Source organism: Macrobrachium nipponense, chromosome 21 (assembly GCF_015104395.2).
Source record: "Macrobrachium nipponense isolate FS-2020 chromosome 21, ASM1510439v2, whole genome shotgun sequence".
Lineage (NCBI taxonomy): Eukaryota > Metazoa > Arthropoda > Malacostraca > Decapoda > Palaemonidae > Macrobrachium > Macrobrachium nipponense.
In genome coordinates, this window is record NC_087212.1 from 29,964,798 (window position 1) to 29,970,629 (window position 5,832).

The following is a 5,832-nucleotide window of genomic DNA, read 5'->3' on the forward strand; positions in this document are numbered from 1 at the left end:
ATTTATTACAAAAGTAAATAGTCAAATTATGCATTCCTTTTTGTATGAATGCTTTAGATAGATGATTTCTAAGTGTAATTTCTGTTCTCTTAAGTCTTTCTAAGTCTTGGAATTACAATATTTTAGGATGTAAGCCAAATAGCCTAGAAAATAACAAGAAAACTTTACAGTTTGTTCTTGGTGAGACATGAATTTTGTTAAAATGACTTCCAAAGGTTCCAGTGAGTACCATACAGAATAATTGTATGAACTGTAGAAATTAATATTCATAGCACCTGTGTCTGTCAAGCATTGTAAGAATACTAGGACACTCATGAAGACAACCCATATTGTTCATTTCTACCTAGTCAGGGAAGCCTAAAGGAGACTGACATTACTGTTAAGATTTTACTATTTCATGGGACCTATTTCCAATTTCCCTATTTCCCTGCTGAAATATGAATCCATTTATCAAACCCTGTGTAAGACAGTATTTTATGAATATTAAAGCATAGTCATATAAAATTTTTTAAAAAGAATCAAAACTTGCTTAGCTTTAAGTTAAGAATATTTGTTAGAGCTTAGGAAATTTTTAGGTTGAAATTCTTTTTTTGTAAATTTTGTCTGAGACCAGAAGTGTGAATTTGACTTCTTGGTTAACATTGTAAGTAGTGATGATGGCAACAATGGCATTGTTGCAGGAGGTAAATTCATCTCTATTATTCAAAGCATCTGAGCCTCAAAATTTCACTGAACTTCATTTATTTTTCAACAAACAATTTTGTGTCTTGTTTACATTCCATATACCTGAAATCCATGTACTTATAATCTCAGTGATTTGAAACCGTCCACCTACTATATTTAGCTTTATGAGTGTAGGCTTTAGTATACTAATCAAGTATCAGTTTGTTAATTATTTTTCTTTTTATAATGGGACTTAGGATAGAATTTCAAGTATTTGCTAGAATAAGAACCAGTATGCATCTTGTATTGGGTACATTACATAATTATTTTTTAGTTACCAATGTACGTACTTGCTTTTTTATTGGAAGCTGCTGGTGATAAATTCTCGTGAATGTAGTATCTTAGGTTTGTTAGTGATGATCAAGGACTGTCTTATACCCTTGCCTGTAGGGTAATAATTGTGTACAGCACTTGGAAGGTAAGCTACTAAAGGGGTTGAAGTGTTTCTCTGACACAGTACACAATTTTTCAGGCATTGCCCTTGTTGGAAGGCAGATTGTATAGAGATATTGTAGAGTTTTAAGGTATTATTTCATGCGAATACAGTACATAGCATAGTTTTCATAAAACTGTTTGTATCAAGTACACATTAGTTTACTAAGACCTGGAAGCTGGATTTTAACACATTGATATGCCAGTAGATAAAGTACATATAGATTTTTTTTACTATTTTCTAAAAAATATAAAGGTAGTATCTCTGTGTTATGTAGAAGGAAAAATATACATATTAGAATATTGCCAAATAGTGGTAATGAAAACTGGATGCAGCTACTTCATCTATGTCATGATTTTTTTATGTACAGTGTACTCTCGATACATCGTGTTTGCATATACTATATAGTACTATAGTATATTGCTGATCTCACAGAAAGAGATGAACTACTTCATAAGGGAAGTGGCTAGTTTCCATTAGCTGTATTGTATAATGATTGACATTTTGACATGTTTGTGATAGGAAGTACCCTGTGAAACCCCCGAGTAATTTCTAGTTTAAGGGAATGAATGGAATACTTGCAACTCAGTATTTTCTGAAGTTGTACCAAGTTAATGAGTTGCTGCTAGTAGAATAATGTCATGTTTGTTATATTACTGGCAGAATCTTTCATGTAACATCAGACTTGTTGGAAACTATGAATCTATTACAAACTTAAGATGATGACCTTGAAAGAAGGTACAGTATCTGGGTATAAAAGAGATTTCTGGAAATTTCCTGTTAGTTTTTAGGCTTAAATTTTTTGTGGTTTCAAGTTATATTTAAAACACATTACCTAATTGAATCCAGAAATTTTGGCCTGTAGATTATTGTTAAAAGATTTTGAATCAGAATGTATTTTGTAAAAATTATAAGAGTGGATGATTTTAGGATTAGATCTGTGTATCTATATAAACTTAGAAAGCCTTGGTAAATTAAGCTTTCAAAATTACCCACAAGTTTTGTAAAGTTAGCCAAGTCAGCAGAGTAGTACAAAAGTTAAATAGTACTGTACTTTAATGATTCATTCCCTTTTATTTTTCCTGAGGATCTAGTTCAGTCCATTCTTCCCAGTCATCTGTTCATGTAAGAATGATCTTATATTAACTGTTGCATGAAATAAATATCGTACATAAACCAAGCATGACAAGTAATAAAGTCATTATTTTTAGTTTTGGAATGATTTTCATGCAAGTATTGTATTTCATTGCCATGCTACAAACTTTCAGTATTTTCAAATAAAAGTCATGTCATTTAATTATAATTTTGGAATGCTTTTCATGCAGGTGTTCTGTTGCATTGCTATGCCACAAACTCATTACGTATTTTCAAATGAAAGTGCCTAGGAATCATATACGTAACAGTATTTACACTGGAATTATAGGTTAGCTATATTCTTTAGATTTTGATAAAACATTAGTGCAACAGTTAACATTTTAAAAGGTATGTCGTAAACCAAATAAAAAAGGATTTCAATGTTTTTTTATATCAACTGTGATTAGGGGTAACTTGTACCTTGTGCCTTCATGAGAGTCAAAAAAACATGTGAGTGTACGTATATGTAGACTGTAGTTTTCCCCTACACCTCATTTGGTTTTAAGAGATTGTTGGTTTCAAGAGATTGTTCATATTACTGTATCTACCAGATACATGTAAAAGAGATTTTGATTTATCTTTGTTGATTGGATAAGAAATCTATATAAGGATATGGTTTTAGCATTTTGATAATGCTCATTTGTATTAGTGTTAGTACCTTTAAACCTTCCTAAAATTATTCAGACATATTTGTTGTTGATGCAATAAAATATTAAAATCTGGATATGATATGTATTTTTTTTTCTTTTTTGCATTCAAAAACCTCATACCAATAGCCTACCTGCTGTATGTACCAGCATTATGAATGCTTTGTATGTCCAAGTACATATAACAAAGAAATTAAAACACATGTTGGTTAGATGGAAGTGCATTTCACATTCACCATACTTCTCCTGTTGTTTACATTTTATATAGACTCTGGTAGTGAATATGATACAAGTATCATAGCCAGCCCTATATATATATATCTTAAAAAAAAGGTGTGGTGGTGAATTGTTAATCTCGGCTTTCTCCACTTAGTGACAAGAAGGCTTAGCGACAAGCACTTAATTCCTTGAAGAGTGCTGAAATGAAAGAACAGTCAGAATTGGTGACCATGCAATATAAGTTTGACGACCCCCTTCGGAGATCACATGACTGGGTGCGGTCGCGCTCGGTTGCTATACCATTCCAAAAGGCGTGTCCATGTGTGTGTTCGTGACGTGTAATGTATATGGTGTGGTATAGAACACATTTGGAGTGGACTCGAGGGCACACCCATCGCAAGATGGGCTCATGGCGTTGTATAGAGAATGGGTTCTCTAAAAGACTTTGACCGTTTAAATGCATAATTAATCAGACTGTGAGATTTAGGGGATCATTACTTAATCTAGTTCAGGATAGTAGAATGACAGTTTACAGTCTTTTGAGGGTCAGACTTTATTCTTTTATTTACTACATTTTATATTCATTTTGTTCCATTTAATGTCTAGCTAATTTGGGAAATAAAAGTATATTTCTGGGCTCAGTTCGTGTCGCTTCGTGAAATAACCCTTAAGTTCATTATTTCTAGGTAAATGATACTAACATTATACCAGAGAAAAAATAAAATCAGGAGGATGTCAGAATAACTGACTTGCTCACTCTTAAATAAAAGAGTGTCGGTATGTAGCTGGGGCGAGTGAGACCACTACCACGAACCTCTTGTCATTTAGAATTCTCCTTCATCAAAATCCCCCTCCTGAGAGAGCTGATACACAGTCGGAGTCAGCAACTACTACTACTACGCATGTACCACGCCGACTGCAGCGCCTCTGGTGGCCATCCTTTTTCATTAGTGAACTTGGAGAACACGTGATTTTGAATCCTGTGTATTTTGTGCTCTTTTCTCTGGATTTTTAAGCACCATGGAACTAGCAGCTATCGCCGCAGCTAAGTTAAGTACCCCGAAAGGTTTAAATCAAGTTTTTTGTCAGCCAGGAACTATATTTACCGTTTTTTAGGTCCGATAATAGTCACCTGGTCTGGCGCATGGCGACCGAGCCGGCTCGCCTCATGTTCGGTTAGATTCCTCTGTCCCCCATACCGTGGTATCTACCCAGTGTATTTTTACCTTTATTGTGGGTTCTATCACGTGATACACAAGTTCCCGATATATATATATACATATATATATTTTGCATCGTATTATTCGGAAATCCTTTGCCTATACCTTAGATTAGTGTTCATGCATGCATGTCTCTTTATCTAAGTGTTTAGGCTTATGAGTGATTCTTTTTATGTCTTCTAGTCCAGCATCCTGGCCATTACCCTCCAATTTACGTGTCGGCTAAGGCTAGCTTTTGAGCAGTCGGCCTGTTTCCTTTGGGAAACTAGCCTACTTCTCCTGGACGTCCTCTTTCTCTCTCACTCGTGATTTCCCTCTCTCTCTTTTTACGATGTAATTTTATTTAGGGGTTTGCATGTTAGGGCTATCAGCTAGCCTAGGCGGTTTTGTTGCATTATCACCCTTTGGTCCACCTGCGATCAGTTTGTTGCATTATCGCCTTTTGGTCCTTTCGAGCTCACGTGGTCGCTCGACCTAGGCAGTTTTGTTGCATTCTCACCACCTGGTCCACATGCGATCACGTCGAGCCACTGGTCGCCCTAGTCCCAGTCCCCTTCCCTTCCTCCCTTGCGGAGGGGGGGTTCTGTCCTTGCTTGCTTACGGTCGCTATAGCAACCATCCGAGCTCCACTCCCCCCTCCCCCCTGTTAGGGGGGTCACGGGAGTTTTGGGACAGCAGGGAGTACTGCTGGATCGCACATGTTCTCTTTGAGCTTCGGAGGGGCTCCGGTGTGATCAGGGAGGGGTTGGCCACCCCCTCTGTTTGCATCAGTTCTTCTCCGGCGTTCTTATGCTATGATTCCTCTTCTCTTACTTTTAGTTATAATCCCTTCGTCTGCTGACGGAGCGCCTGCTTGTTATCCGGGCGCCCCGGTGGTTGGCGGTGGGATAGGAGCCAGCTATAGTAAGGGAAGAGGTATTGGGCGATCTTACATGCTTTCCCCGTTATGTACTATGTCCCTTTGTCTACTGACGGAGCGCCCGCTTGCTATCCGAGCGCTCTGGCGGTTGCCTTAGGGGTTCTTACGGTGGAGCTACACGCTCCAACTTATTTTAATTTAATTTATTTAGTTTTAAATTATGGGTAATCCTCTCTCGTTCTCCGGCATGGCGTACTACTCCCTGAAACTCTTTTATGGGTGTATAAAAGTATCTGGTTTCCCTATTCCTCTCCGGTGTACTCCGGGGTACTCAACCAGTTACCAGGTCCCATGGGCCTTCTTCCACACGGATTACAGGGGGGGATTATGCCCAAAAATTTCACTACTCCGGCATGCAACGGAGCACTATAAGTGGCCCTGTTAGCGTATAACGTTGATACTTATGTATCTATCCACTTACAGGCTACCAACTGTCAGGAGGCCGGATGTAATGCCGTCCTCCAGGACCTCTGTGGACACGAGGTCTGCAGGTCTCATGCTCCCTGCGCTGTCCGCCACAACGAGCTGATCGTCTGG